The sequence below is a fragment of the Drosophila miranda genome (genome assembly GCF_003369915.1).
Source record: "Drosophila miranda strain MSH22 chromosome Y unlocalized genomic scaffold, D.miranda_PacBio2.1 Contig_Y1_pilon, whole genome shotgun sequence".
Taxonomy (NCBI): domain Eukaryota; kingdom Metazoa; phylum Arthropoda; class Insecta; order Diptera; family Drosophilidae; genus Drosophila; species Drosophila miranda.
Window position 1 is genome coordinate 27,869,924 of NW_022881603.1, and position 15,818 is coordinate 27,885,741.

Below are 15,818 nucleotides of genomic sequence, written 5' to 3' on the forward strand. Positions count from 1 at the left end.
ACCATATCTATCAGATTGCTGAATCTGGATCAGATCAGATCATTTTTATAGCCAATAGGAACAAAACAATTTGCAGTGGCTACGCAGCGCCCGACGTGACGCTCAGACTGATTTTCTGTCTCTCTCGCACGCATTTTTTGTCGTGTCGTTCAATATTAGCTGCGTCTGCCGGAGGAGAGCCATACTGACTTAGTATCGGGTATAACTGTAGAGTTCCGGTGTCCGCAGCAACTCACAACGTTCCCCCTCGTTTTACTCTCTATTTTTGCCAAGGGATGCGAAACATTTAGCGCTCAAATTAGGTCGATTTTCATTTCGTTTCGCTTGGTTTGGTTTCATGTCCAATTAATCAAATTGTTTTTTAATGTATTAAAATCGCATGGCTGTGGTTCCAATTTACTTTGTGGATTCCGAAAATGTGAGCCATTAATTGCCTATTTTTATACCCGATACTCAAAATGAGTATTGGGGTATATTAGATTTGTGGTAAAAGTGGATGTGTGTAACGTCCAGAAAAAATCGTTTCCGACCCCATAAAGTATATATATTCTTGATCAGCATCAATAGCCGAGTCGATTGAGCCCTGTCTGTCTGTCCGTCCATCCGTCTGTCCGTCCCCTTCAGCGCCTAGTGCTCAAAGACTATAAGAGCTAGAGCAACGATGTTTTGGACCCAGACTTCTGTGATATGTCACTGCTACAAAAATATTTCAAAACTTCGCCCCGCCCACTTCCGCCCCCACAAAGGACGAAAATCTGTGGCATCCACAATTTTAAAGATATGAGAAAACCAAAAACGTAGAATTGTAGAGAATGACCATATCTTTAAGACTGCGGAATCTGAATTGGATCGTATTATTATTATAGCCAGCATCAAGAAAACAATTTCATTTTTTCTCGCCCTGTCTCTCTCTAACACACACGTAGCATAGGCGGCTTTGCTTAGAGTAAAACATTAGCGCCTAGATCTCAGAGACTACAAAAGCTAGAGCAACCAAATTTGGTATCCACACTCCTAATATATCGGACCGAGACGAGTTTGTTTCAAAATTTCGCCACACCCCCTTCCGCCCCCGCAAAGGACGAAAATCTGGGGATATTCAAAAATCTCAGAGACTATTTAGGCTAGAGTAACCACATTTGGTATCCGCACTTCTGTTAGATCTTACTATAAAACGTATATCTCAAAATTTCATCCCACCCCTTCCGCCCACACAAAGGACGAAAATCTGTTGCATCCACAATATTGCACATTCGAGAAAACTAAAAACGCAGAATCATAGACGAGGGGGAACGTTGTGAGTTGCTGCGGACACCGCAACTCTACGGTTATACCCGATACTAAGTCAGTATAACTCTCCTCCGGCAGACGCCGCTAATATTAATCGACACGACAAAGAGTGCGTGCGAGAGAGACAGAAAATCAGTCTGAGCGTCACGTCGGGCGCTGCGTAGCCACTGCAAATTGTTTTGTTCCTATTGGCTATAAAAATGATCTGATCTGATCCAGATTCAGCAATCTGATAGATATGGTCATTATCTATGATTCTGCGTTTTTAGTTTTCTCGAATGTGCAATATTGTGGATGCAACAGATTTTCGTCCTTTGTGTGGGCGGAAGGGGGTGGGGTGAAATTTTGAAACAAACTCGTCTCGGTCCGATATATTAGGAGTGTGGATACCAAATTTGGTTGCTCTAGCTTTTGTAGTCTCTGAGATCTAGGCGCTAATGTTTTAATCTAAGCAAAGCCGCCTATGCTACGTGTGTGTTAAAGAGAGACAGGGCGAGAAAAAATGAAATTGTTTTCTTGATTCTGGCTATAATAATTATACGATCTGGTTCAGATTTTGCACTCTAGAAGATATAGTCATCTTCTACGATTCTGCGTTTTTAGTTTTCTCGTATCGTCGAAATTGTGGATGCCACAGATTTTCGCCCTTTGTGTGGGCTGAAGTGGGCGGGGAAAAGTTTTGAAATATTCTTGTAGCAGTGACAAATCACAGAAGTCTGGATCCAAAACACCGTTGCTCTCGCTCTTATAGTCTTTGAGCACTAGGCGCTGAAGGGACGGACAGACGGACAGGGCTCAATCGACTCGGCTATTGATGCTGATCAAGAATATATATACTTTATGGGGTCGGAAACGATTCCTTCTGGACGTTACACACATCCACTTTTACCACAAATCTAATACAAATAATACTCAATACTCATTTTGAGTATCGGGTATAATAAAACTCCGCTCGGCACGTACACGGGGAAAACACACACACACACAAAAAACGAGGGGGAACGTTGTGAGTTTCTGCGGACACCGCAACTCTACAGTTATACCCGATACTAAGTCAGTATGGCTCTCCTCCGGCAGACGCCGCTAATATTAAACGACACGACAAAGAGTGCGTGCGAGAGAGACAGAAAATCAGTCTGAGCGTGACGTCGGGCGCTGCGTAGCCACTGCAAATTGATTTGTTCCTATTGGCTATAAAAATGATCTGATCTGATCCAGATTCAGCAATCTGATAGATATGGTCATTATCTATGATTCTGCGTTTTTAGTTTTCTCGAATGTGCAATATTGTGGATGCAACAGATTTTCGTCCTTTGTGTGGGCGGAAGGGGGTGGGGTGAAATTTTGAGATACACGTTTTATAGTAAGATCTAACAGGAGTGCGGATACCAAATTCGGTTACTCTAGCCTTAATAGTCTCTGAGATTTGTGAATATCCCCAGATTTTCGTCCTTTGCGGGGGCGGAAGGGGGGGTGGCGAAATTTTGAAACAAACTCGTCTCGGTCCGATATATTAGGAGTGTGGATACCAAATTTGGTTGCTCTAGCTTTTGTAGTCTCTGAGATCTAGGCGCTAATGTTTTACTCTAAGCAATGCCGCCTATGCTACGTGTGTGTTAGAGAGAGACAGGGCGAGAAAAAATGAAATTGTTTTCTTGATGCTGGCTATAATAATAATACGATCCAATTCAGATTCCGCAGTCTTAAAGATATGGTCATTCTCTACAATTCTACGTTTTTGGTTTTCTCATATCTTTAAAATTGTGGATGCCACAGATTTTCGTCCTTTGTGGGGCGGAAGTGGGCGGGGCGAAGTTTTGAAATATTTTTGTAGCAGTGACATATCACAGAAGTCTGGGTCCAAAACATCGTTGCTCTAGCTCTTATAGTCTTTGAGCACTAGGCGCTGAAGGGGACGGACAGACGGACGGACGGACAGACGGACGGACGGACAGACGGACAGACAGACAGGGCTCAATCGACTCGGCTATTGATGCTGATCAAGAATATATATACTTTATGGGGTCGGAAACGATTCCTTCTGGACGTTACACACATCCACTTTTACCACAAATCTAATATACCCCAATACTCATTTTGAGTATCGGGTATAAAAAGTGTTTTGACAAAAAAAAGTTTTTTCCAAGTGCGGTTGTGTTTATCACGAGCTCCAAGTTTTCCGGCAAAAAATCCGCGCCACGCCTGGCAACTGAAAGGAAAGCTGTTAAGAGCAGGCCACTGAAGCACCGGTACGTACTGCGTATGAAATCGGCCCTCGCCGACCACTCTTTCTGTTGCAGGGGCATATCCAGTGCGCTCCGTGCAGGAGGGGAAGAGGGGTGAACTCTTGTTTGGCGCCTTTCGCTATACACATTGTTGGTGGATTTGTAGCAAAACAATTTTGTCACTCAAATTTTTCTTTCTTTTTCTGTTTACGGTTCTCGCCGGGAGCCTCCCACTCAGCAGCTGATCACTGAGCTGCCAGTCAGGTGATCGCGCAGGGTGGCAGCTCGGACGGTGTTGCCGGACAGCCTCGTACGGAACAGGGCTGCCGGAGTGCCGGAGCAGAGTTACGCGCCAAACGAAATTTGAAATTTCAAATTAAAATCGACCCAGAATTAACTGGAACATCGAGCAAAGGAATGGAAGAGGACGAAAACCTGGCTTTCATGAAGGGCAGCAAGCTCGCCCGATCGCCAGCAGCTGCGTCAGCTCCAGGAGCAGAGTTACAGAGCATGGACCCGGACGCCCGGGAGACCCCTAAGAGGGTACGGGACCTAGCCAGCCCAGAGAGTTTGCAAAGAAAAACGCCGCCTAAGAGAAGTAAGGCCTGCCAGGAAGCAACCTGCCTCGAAAACCTCCAAGAGCTGGGAAATATCTTGGATGAAGTCCATAGCAGAATGATGGATAAGAATACGCGCCACATCAACATGGCGACGAGAAACATGTTCGTGCGAATGAAGGAGCTTCACACACGAGCATCAATGAAGCAAGCCAAGCATCAGCAGCGGGCAGAAGCGCCAGGCAGGAAGGCTTCAACGCCGCAGTCCTGTGCTCAAAATGCTCACAGAGCACCAAGAGCATGAGCATGGACAAAGAGCAGCAGACAACGACAGTCTGGAAGAAGGATGCCGCGGCGCAAACGGAGCCGTGGCGTAGGCTAAGCCAGCCACTGGTGGATCCGGGTCCCCTCCCCCCCCCCCACGCGCCCAAGGCAGCCAAAAGGCGCCAACGCAACCAGGAGGCCGCAGAAGAAAGCCCCGTTGCCGCCACAAGAAGACGTGGCGACGCCCAGCGTTATGAGCCAGACTAAGAGCCCCGAGATTCCGGTCAGCGGATGGAGGGAGGTGGCCAAGAAGACGAGGGCAGCCAAGAAGCCGGCTAGGAAACCTCACCGCCCGGACGCCGTGGTCGTCGAGGCGAAAGGAAAAACCTACAGCGAGGTGCTGGCCCTGGTCAGCTTCAGGACCTGAGTACGAGCGTCAACAAGGTCCGCCGTACCGCAAATGCTAACCTGCTCCTTGAGCTGAACAGAGGCGATAAAGAAAGCGCAACAAGGATTAAGGAGAGCCTCGAATCGGTACTGGATGGTGAAGCGGAGGTACGAGGCCTTTCTGAAGACACGAGGACGAGGGTGCTAGCGATCAGCGACCTGGACCCGCTAGTAACCGCGGAGGACCTTGTCAAGGCCTTAGCTGAACAATTTGCCATCAAAGCCGACTCGGTGAATGTGAGAAGCCTACGCCCATCATACCGGGACACCCAGACTGCCGTAATTGGACTGCCGAGCAAGGATGTTCAAGTGGTCCTCGGCAAGGGCAAGGTCAAGGTGGGATGGACGGTATGTAAGATCAAGGAGAAGGACTCGCAGCCTAGGTGATACAAGTGCTTGGAGATTGGGCACATTGCGCCAAACTGCCATAGTGCGGTGGACCGAACTGGATGCTGCATTCGCTGCGGCGTCAATGGGCACAAGATAGCAGACTGTCCAAACAAGGCAACGTGCTTCGTCTGCGCCGGGAGAGGCCGAGAGGACAGAGGCCATCAATCGGGAAGCCGGCAGTGTCCCTTCTCGAAGCTAGGAGAGGTAGCCGGAACAAGAGGATGGAAGTGATCCAGCTCAATCTGAATCACTGTAGGGCCGCACAGGATCTGCTCCTGCAGACGGTGAGAGAACTCAAATCGGACCTGGCCATACTCAGCGAGCCGTACAAATCAGGTGACAACGAATCCTGGGCGACCGACAGAACAGGGAAGGCATCCCTGTGGGCATGTGGAGGCGATCCCTGCAAACTTTGTGCGCGCGAGAGCTGGCAACCTATGGGTATACAGCTGCTACCTAGCGCCCAGTCTACCCCTCGAGTCCTTCGCCCGAATCATTGAGGAACTAGCTGAAGACGCAAGAAACCGCGGGGCAACACCAGCGCTCTGGCTAGAAGCCTCGAGACGTGGGAGGCCCTCGGGGACACAAGTGCCAACGAATCGGCCAACCAGCTCGCCTTGCGAATGGAGGAGGCCTGTGACAGGAGCATGAGACAGCGGAAGCCATTCATGCGGCACCACGAGCCAATCGTGTGGTGGAACGCCGATATCGACAGGCTCCGGACAACGTGTCTAAGGGCCATACGAGCTATGCAGAGAGCGCAACGCACGACTCGGTTCGTCACATCGCATGAGGAGTATAGGACAGGAAGGCACTGAAGCATGCAATTCGGAGCAGCAAGCGGGCATGCTTTCTCCAGCTCTGCGACACAGCGGAACAAGACCCCTGGGGCAGGGCTTACAACATCGTTATGAAGCGGCTAAGTGCCGGGAGCAAGGCGCCAACGGACCCCAGCACCCTCGAGGACATAGTGCACCCCCTGTTCCCCAGCGAGCAACAGAGGCGTCCAGGCCCCTTAGAAAGCGACGCACCGATCACGGGCATCGAAATGATCACGGAAGCGGAGATCCTGGAAGCCGGTAGGAGCCTGCCCAGCAAAAAAGCCCCAGGCCCGGATGCAATCCCAAATAGGGCTTTAAACCTGGCATTGGCACTACAGCCATCCGCCTTCGCCGAGGTCTTCAATAAGTGTCTGCTAGAAGGTACCTTCCCCGATAGGTGGAAGATTCAAAAGCTACTGCTGCTCAACAAGCCAGGGAAACCACCAGGCGAGCCTTCCTCGTACAGACCAATTTGTCTCCTGGACAACGCGGGGAAGGTATGCGAAAAGCTCATTGCACGTAGGCTCAGCCGTGCCATTGAAGATGCCGGCGGCTTGTCGCCCAACCAGTATGGCTTCCGGAAAGGCAGATCAACCCTGGATGCCATTGGCATAGTCACCAACATAGCGGAGAATGCAATAAGTGGGACCCGCTGGAGAGCGGGCCAAAAGCAGTACTGCCTGCTGGTTACCCTGGATATAAAAAACGCTTTCAACTCTGCGGACTGGGGTAAAACGATGGAAGCCCTAAGGAGGCTACGGATCCCAGAATACCTCCTGAGAATAGTGAGAGGGTGCTGCTGTACGAGACGAGCGAAGGGATAAGATCATATAGAGTGACTGCTGGAGTCCCGCAGGGGTCGGTGCTGGGGCCGCTCCTGTGGAATACGATGTATGATGGAGTTCTGCGACTGAATCTTCCCGAGGGCACGACGGTCGTCGGGTTTGCCGATGACGTCGCCATCGTAGTGGTAGCCAAGGACCTTGCAGCAGTTGAAGCAGCTGCAAACGGGGCAATCCGTGCCGTGGAGACGTGGCTCGCCATAGCGGGATTACAGCTGGCGGCCCACAAGACCGAGGCTGTTCTGATTAGCAGCAGGAAGAAGGTGGAGACGTATAATTATTATAGCCAGAAACAAGAAAACAATTTCATTCTTTCTCGCTCTGTCTCTCTCTAACACACAGGTTTCATGGTCGGTTTTGCCAATTGCAAAATATGAGTTCAAGGATTTTAGAACCTATAAGAGCCATAGCAACCAAATTTGGTATCCATCCACACTCCTGTGATATCGGACACTGACCGTTTTGTGTCAAAATTTCGCCACACCCCCTTCCGCCCCCGCAAAGGACGAAAATCTCGGGCATCCACAAATCTCAGAGACTATTAACGCTAGAGTAACCAAATTTAGTATCCGCACTCCTGCTAGATCTCACTATAAAACGTATATCTCAAAATTTCGCCCCACCTCCATCCGCCCACACAAAGGACGAAAATCTGTTGCATCCACAATATTACAGACTCGAGAAAACTAAAAACGCAGAATCATAGGTAATGACCATATCTATCAGATTGCTGAATCTGGATCAGATCAGATCATTTTTATAGCCAATAGGAACAAATCAATTTGCAGCGGCTACGCAGCGCCCGACGTTACGCTCAGACTGATTTTCTGTCTCTCTCGCACCATAACTATCAGATTGCTGAATCTGGATCAGATCAGATCATTTTTATAGCCAATAGGAACAAAACAATTTGCAGTGGCTACGCAGCGCCCGACGTGACGCTCAGACTGATTTTCTGTCTCTCTCGCACTCATTTTTTGTCGTGTCGTTCAATATTAGCGGCGTCTGCCGGAGGAGAGCCATACTGACTTAGTATCGGGTATAACTGTAGAGTTCCGGTGTCCGCAGCAACTCACAACGTTCCCCCTCGTCTATGATTCTGCGTTTTTAGTTTTCTCGAATGTGCAATATTGTGGATGCAACAGATTTTCGTCCTTTGTGTGGGCGGAAGGGGGTGGGATGAAATTTTGAGATACACGTTTTATAGTAAGATCTAACAGGAGTGCGGATTGGCTATAAAAATGATCTGATCTGATCCAGATTCAGCAATCTGATAGATATGGTCATTATCTATGATTCTGCGTTTTTAGTTTTCTCGAATGTGCAATATTGTGGATGCAACAGATTTTCGTCCTTTGTGTGGGCGGAAGGGGGTGGGGTGAAATTTTTAGATACACGTTTTATAGTAAGATCTAACTGGAGTGCGAATACCAAATTTGGTTCCTCTAGCCTTAAAAGTCTCTGAGATTTGTGAATATCCCCAGATTTTCGTCCTTTGCGGGGGCGGAAGGGAGTGTGGCGAAATTTTGAAACAAACTCGTCTCGGTCCGATATATTAGGAGTGTGGATACCAAATTTGGTTGCTCTAGCTTTTGTAGTCTCTGAGATCTAGGCGCTAATGTTTTAATCTAAGCAAAGCCGCCTATGCTACGTGTGTGTTAAAGAGAGACAGGGCGAGAAAAAATGAAATTGTTTTCTTGATTCTGGCTATAATAATTATACGATCTGGTTCAGATTTTGCACTCTAGAAGATATAGTCATCTTCTACGATTCTGCGTTTTTAGTTTTCTCGTATCGTCGAAATTGTGGATGCCACAGATTTTCGCCCTTTGTGGGGGCTGAAGTGGGCGGGGAAAAGTTTTGAAATATTCTTGTAGCAGTGACAAATCACAGAAGTCTGGATCCAAAACACCGTTGCTCTCGCTCTTATAGTCTTTGAGCACTAGGCGCTGAAGGGGACGGACAGACGGACAGGGCTCAATCGACTCGGCTATTGATGCTGATCAAGAATATATATACTTTATGGGGTCGGAAACGATTCCTTCTGGACGTTACACACATCCACTTTTACCACAAATCTAATATACCCCAATACTCATTTTGAGTATCGGGTATAATAAAACTCCGCTCGGCACGTACACGGGGAAAACACACACACACACAAAAAACGAGGGGGAACGTTGTGAGTTTCTGCGGACCCCGCAACTCTACAGTTATACCCGATACTAAGTCAGTATGGCTCTCCTCCGGCAGACGCCGCTAATATTAAACGACACGACAAAGAGTGCGTGCGAGAGAGACAGAAAATCAGTCTGAGCGTGACGTCGGGCGCTGCGTAGCCACTGCAAATTGATTTGTTCCTATTGGCTATAAAAATGATCTGATCTGATCCAGATTCAGCAATCTGATAGATATGGTCATTATCTATGATTCTGCGTTTTTAGTTTTCTCGAATGTGCAATATTGTGGATGCAACAGATTTTCGTCCTTTGTGGGGGCGGAAGGGGGTGGGGTGAAATTTTGAGATACCCGTTTTATAGTAAGATCTAACAGGAGTGCGGATACCAAATTCGGTTACTCTAGCCTTAATAGTCTCTGAGATTTTTGAATATCCCCAGATTTTCGTCCTTTGCGGGGGCGGAAGGGGGTGTGGCGAAATTTTGAAACAAACTCGTCTAGGTCCGATATATTAGGAGTGTGGATACCAAATTTGGTTGCTCTAGCTTTTGTAGTCTCTGAGATCTAGGCGCTAATGTTTTACTCTAAGCAAAGCCGCCTATGCTACGTGTGTGTTAGAGAGAGACAGGGCGAGAAAAAATGAAATTGTTTTCTTGATGCTGGCTATAATAATAATACGATCCAATTCAGATTCCGCAGTCTTAGGTTAGGTTAGGTTGACCCGGACGGCCCTCAGAGGGGGCCCCACATAGGCCAGTATGGCCCTTAGTTGTCCGGATAGGTGGGGGGGGGGGGGGGGGGGGGGGGGGTATGAACCGTCGCGGCAGTGTTTAGTGGGTTTTGAAGTCCTCGAGGATCGAGGTATTTTTCGCATAGGCCAGTAGTTGCTGTGGCGTCCTCTTGGAGGCATCTTCCAGTGATGCCAGCACTGGGGCGCCCAGGTACTTCCTCCTTGCCCTTAAGAGAGCAGGACAGTTGCAGATGAGATGTTCCAGGGTTTCGGTTGCCCCAGGTTCGTCACATTTCCTACAACTGTTTCTGTTTGTGATGCCTAGCTTTGTTGCATGCGCCGCAGCCAGGCAATGGCCCGTTAAAATTCCCACTAATAATCTGCAGTCCTTCCGTGGTAGGTGCAGCAGGTAGTGGCTGAGTTTGTCATTGCGTTCCTTGCACATGATTTTCGAGGTTCTGCAGGCGGTGGTACTCCTCCACCTACATTCGGTTGTGATCCGGCCTGCTTTTCTAGATCGCTTTGCAGCGTTCTGAGGGAGACAGGCACGTTCTCGGTTCTCGTATTCGCCAGCCCGACGCCTTCCTTAGCTAGTACGTCCGCCGTCTCGTTCCCTTCGATGCCCTGGTGGCTGGAAATCCAGTAGATCCGCACTGACTTTGTCGTGCTTAGGGTATCTAGTGCCTCCCTGCTCGCCAAGACATTTCTGGAACTGACTGCGGACGACTGCATGGATCTTATCGCCGCTTGGCTGTCGACGAATAGGTTGACCGCATCGTGTGCTCTTTCAGTGAGAAGAGCGACTTCCGCTGCTTTCCTGATGGCAAAAACCTCTGCCTGGAATATGCTACAATGGTCCGGTAGCTTATATGACAGCCTTATCTCAGGGTCTGTACAGTATAGGCCCGCTCCTACTCCTCCGTCCATCTTGGAGCCGTCCGTATATATATTGAGGTGCTCCGTTTGGTCTCTTCCGATTTTCCAGTCTTCAGGTCCCAAGGATGCAGCTGTTTTTACGTCGAGGCATGTTTGGGGGGTCATGTAATCAGTTGATCTGTTCATTTCCCTTCCAATTGAACTATGCCCGTATTCTTGTGGCGACATATTTCCTGAAGCGATGAGGCGTTGTGCTGCCTTTCCTGCAGTCAGACGGGCGTGGATGTCTAGGGGTTCGATTCCAAGTAGGGTTTCGAGTGCTTTTGTTGGGGTTGACCTCAGCGCCCCTGTAACACAGAGCAAAGCCTGTCGCTGAGTCCTTTCCATAAGCTTATGATACGTTTTCTTTCCAGTAGCTTGCCACCACACTAAGACTCCATACAGCAGAGTTGGTCGCACCACCGAGATGTAAATCCAATGCATCAGAGCCGGAGATAGGCCCCATGTGCTGCTGAGCATCTTCTTGGATGCATAAAGCGCAATGGTGGCCTTCTTCACCCTTTCCAATACATTGGGTTTCCATGCCAGTTTACTATCCAGTACTGTGCCCAGGTATTTGACTTGTGTTTTTGGGGTTAGCCTAGTTTGATTGATCTTCGGGGGGGTCCATATCGGTACCTTGTACCTCTTGGTAAAGAGGATGAGGTCCGTCTTGTCCGCGTTGATACTGAGTCCTACTTCTTCCGCCCACTCACGTATCTCCCTGAGTGTTCGTTGCATTAGTGAGCTGAGGGTCGATGGGCAAACACCCGTAATAAGTATGCTTATGTCGTCCGCATAAGCTGTTATTATTGGGGCCTTCCTTTCGTATCTCTTGATGAGGTCGTCGACCACCAGATTCCACAGGAGGGGCGACAGGATTCCACCCTGGGGTGTGCCTCTGTGTGCCTCTTTCACCATGGAAGCGGTGCCCCACTCCGATTGCACCCGTCTGCAACCTAGGATGTTCCTTATCCACAGGTTGATTGCTGGGTGTGTATTAGTTGCTACCAGGCAATTTGTTATTGCTTCCGTAGCCACGTTGTTGAATGCTCCGGAGATGTCCACGAATACTCCCAGTGCATACTTTTTATTGTGAAGGGCTTTCTCAATGGTAGCTACTACCGAATGTAGTGCGGTCTCCACCGATTTCCCTTTAGTATAGGCATGCTGGTTGGTTGACATCAGTCCCCCTACCTCATTTCTGATGTGTAAGTCCAGCAGCTTTTCTAGCGTTTTTAATATAAAGGAGGTAAGGCTTATCGGTCTATAGTCCTTGGGACTCGCATGGCTGCACTTTCCTGCCTTTGGGAGGAAGACAACTCTCGAGGTTCTCCATTGGATAGGGATATAGCCAGTACTTATACAAGCTGTGAATATTGCGGAGAGCCATGGTGTAATCGCCTCTTTGGTCACCTGCATCATGGCTGGGAATATCCCGTCAAGTCCTGGTGCTTTTGTGCCCGCAAAGGAGTCTATTGCCCAGTGGATTCGCTTGGTGGTTAACAAATCTGTTGGGGGGTGTTGTTCCTCGGTTGCTAGGTCCTGGTGCTCTTTGGCATCAGCGACCTCGGTGCAACCAGGGAAATGTTCCTCCATTACTGCTGTTAGGGCTTCGTCACTGCCCTCTGTCCACTGTCCGTCATCTAGCTTTAATTGGCTTTGTATGGTAGGCTGCTTAGAGAGCAGCTTCCGTAGCCGTGCGGTTTCTGGTACTTTCTCGATGTTGGAGCAGAAGGTCCTCCACGAGTTCCGTTGTGCTTTACGTATTTCCTTCTTGTAGCTCCTGAGTAGGAGTCTGTATTCCTCATAGACGATCCCTTCGTTCGCTTGTTTGGCGATCTTAAAGAATTCCTTGAGGTTGTCCCTTTGAAGAGAGAGATCCCGGCTCCACCAGAGTGGCTTGGACCTCTTCTTCGTCCTCGAGGGTTTGCAGGATGTGTGGTAGGCGTCCAGCAACGCGTTGGATAGGGTCTCTAGAGACTTCTCTATGTCCTCCGCGGATTTCACTGTGCCCGGACTCGCGAGCTTCGAAGTAACTGTCTTTTTAAACTTTTCCCAGTTTGTATTCCGGGGGTTTCTATAGACTATTACCTTCGAAGAATGTTTGAAGTCGCACTTAAACTGAATGTACTTGTGATCTGAGAAGGAGGGTCTTTCAAGGACCCTCCAGCTAGATACCGTAGTACTGTTTCCCGTTGCTAGTGTTAGGTCTAGCACGTTGGATGAAGTCGGACCCACGAAGGTGTGCTCCTCCCCGACGTTTGCTATATATAGATTAGTATAAAGTATAAAGTCTAAGAGTGACTCACCTCTATCATTGATGTCGGTGCTTCCCCACACATTGTGGTGGGCATTGGCATCCGTCCCGATGACGAGTTGATAGTTTTTGGTGCCGGCTTCTGTCACCAGGCTCCTGAGTTCGTCGGGTGGTGCGGGTCTGTCGTGAGCCATGTAGCAGGAAGCCACCAGAAGGCGCTTTTCCTCGCTTTCCAGCATCACAACCGTCAGGTCATCCGTGCTGTAATGAGACATAAGGTAAGCATGGATTCCCTTTCGTACGAGTACGACGGTTCTGTTCCTGCTTACCGATGTTGCGTAGAACAGTTTGTGATTTGAGGACTTTAGTCCGGCCACTGAATTGCCTGTCGCAATCCAGGGCTCCTGGACTAGAGCTATGTCGGCGAGCCCTTGCTCCATGGCGATGAGGAGCTCCGCCGACGCTACCTTGCTTTTATGCAAGTTTAGCTGCAGCACACTCAGCATGGGTGGCTGGTTGACTACTAACGTCAGGTCACCGTCTTCCTCGTCTTCGTCCTCAAGCGCAAGACCCTGGGCGGCCTCCACGATGGACTCGAGACCTAAGTCCTTTTCCACCTCGCCTACCTGCAGGGTTTGCGCGTCCTTGTCCGCAGGGTGGCGCTTTTTGAGGCGCATGTAGACGCTACCCATGCCCCACGCCATCTTCCCGAACTTGGGATACAGCAGATCCTCTGCCTCCTTGTTTATTTGGAGGATCACACATTGGCCCCCCTCGTTGGGTAGTGGGCTACCAATGTGTAGGATCCTCCAATCGGTCGTTGGCACGTCCGCGTTTTGCCGCTGAAGGAGCTTCAGCGCTCGGTCTCCCTGGATTGTGATGGGGAAGAGTACCTTCGCCTTAGGCTTGGACGGGATAAGCTCCCGGTCCACAACCTCCAGCTTGGCCCCCTCCCACATCGCCTCCAGTTGGCAGACCGTACGCGTCAGCCACCTTAGGGTTGGATCGTCGTTGCACTTTAGGATCTTAACCCCATTTAGCCACCCAGCACCATCGAACGTGGGCATAGATGCCGCGGGGTCTTCTTCCATGTGTGCAAACAGTGCGTCGACGAGACGCGCGTGCACAAGCTTCCACTGTGCCGCTGACATCTTGCCGCTTTCCTCGCTCCGGTCGATGAGTGCCACGATCAAATGTCGTTTGGTCACATCGCTGACCTTCGCGTTCGATTTCGATGGCTTCTTGGCCACTTTCGGTGGAGGGGCTGCACTCTTGGGCCCGCGTTGCCGCTTGCTCGCCGGAGTGTCTTTAATGGCACTCTCAGTCGAGCGTTGCCTCTTGGTGGCCATCATCTCCTCCACCTTATTGGCATATTCGCCATTCGACGCCCTCATCTGTGGCATCTGGGCGTAATGTAGTCGGCCCTCCTCTACTCGCTGCTCGGCCCAGGCTAGCTTGACCTTCTCCTCCTGGGAGATGTCTACTTTACCTTGCAACCGGCTTTTGATATTGAGGGCCGCTTTGTATTGTGCTTTGGCCTTCATCCCCTCCTTGGAACGCTTCGGCCCTTCCCTACGCAGGGAGCTGGTGCCTGGTTCCGGTGAGCGGAGAAGGCTCTCTTCCTCCGTCCTGCTCATAGAGAGCACGCTCTCCAGATCCGTGTCCGTGTCGACTACGGCATCTGTGCGGCTCAACTTGCAGGCTGCGGAGTGAGTTGTTTTTGTTGTTGTTGTTGTGGCAGTAGCTTTACAACAGACTTGGCCTGCTCCCGCCAAGTCTGAGGTGTGACCGCTGGCGACACGCAGAGAGGAGTGCTCCTCCCCGTGCCCGCCGGTGGTAGCAGTCACGCTTCCCACCGACGTTTGGGTTGACATCCCAACCCGTGCTTTCTCCTTCTTCGCCTCCATATTTGGCCCGAGGGTCCATACTGGTTAATATTTTTCGGGGGGACCACCCCCTAGCGTTTTAGGCCTGACCGCCAGGCACCTCTAGCCATGGCCCTGGTTCGGTTCCCCCGACTTTGAATCGGGAAGACGCCGGACCATAGCCTTAGCTAGACACTGCATTACCCCGGACAGAGCAAGCGACAGTGCATTACCCTTGTCCCGGGTAATGCAGTGTCCATTGCCCAGCCGGCACCCTCGTGGAGGGTTCAGCTAGAGGATTTTCGCCAGCCTTCCGCAGTCTTAAAGATATGGTCATTCTCTACAATTCTACGTTTTTGGTTTTCTCATATCTTTAAAATTGTGGATGCCACAGATTTTCGTCCTTTGTGGGTGCGGAAGTGGGCGGGGCGAAGTTTTGAAATATTTTTGTAGCAGTGACATATCACAGAAGTCTGGGTCCAAAATATCGTTGCTCTAGCTCTTATAGTCTTTGAGCACTAGGCGCTGAAGGGGACGGACAGACGGACGGACGGACAGACGGACAGACAGACAGGGCTCAATCGACTCGGCTATTGATGCTGATCAAGAATATATGTATATACTTTATGGGGTCGGAAACGATTCCTTCTGGACGTTACACACATCCACTTTTACCACAAATCTAATATACCCCAATACTCATTTTGAGTATCGGGTATAAAAAGTGTTTTGACAAAAAAAAAAGTTTTTTCCAAGTGCGGTTGTGTTTATCACGAGCTCCAAGTTGCGTATGAAAAATCGGCCCTCGCCGACCACTCGTTCTGTTGCAGGGGCATATCCAGTGCGCTCCGTGCAGGAGGGGAAGAGGGGTGAACTCTTGTTTGGCGCCTTTCGCTATACACATTGTTGGTGGATTTGTAGCAAAACAATTTTCTCACTCAAATTTTTCTTTCTTTTTCTGTTTACGGTTCTCGCCGGGAGCCTCCCACTCAGCAGCTGATCACTGAGCTGCCAGTCAGGTGATCGCGCAGGGT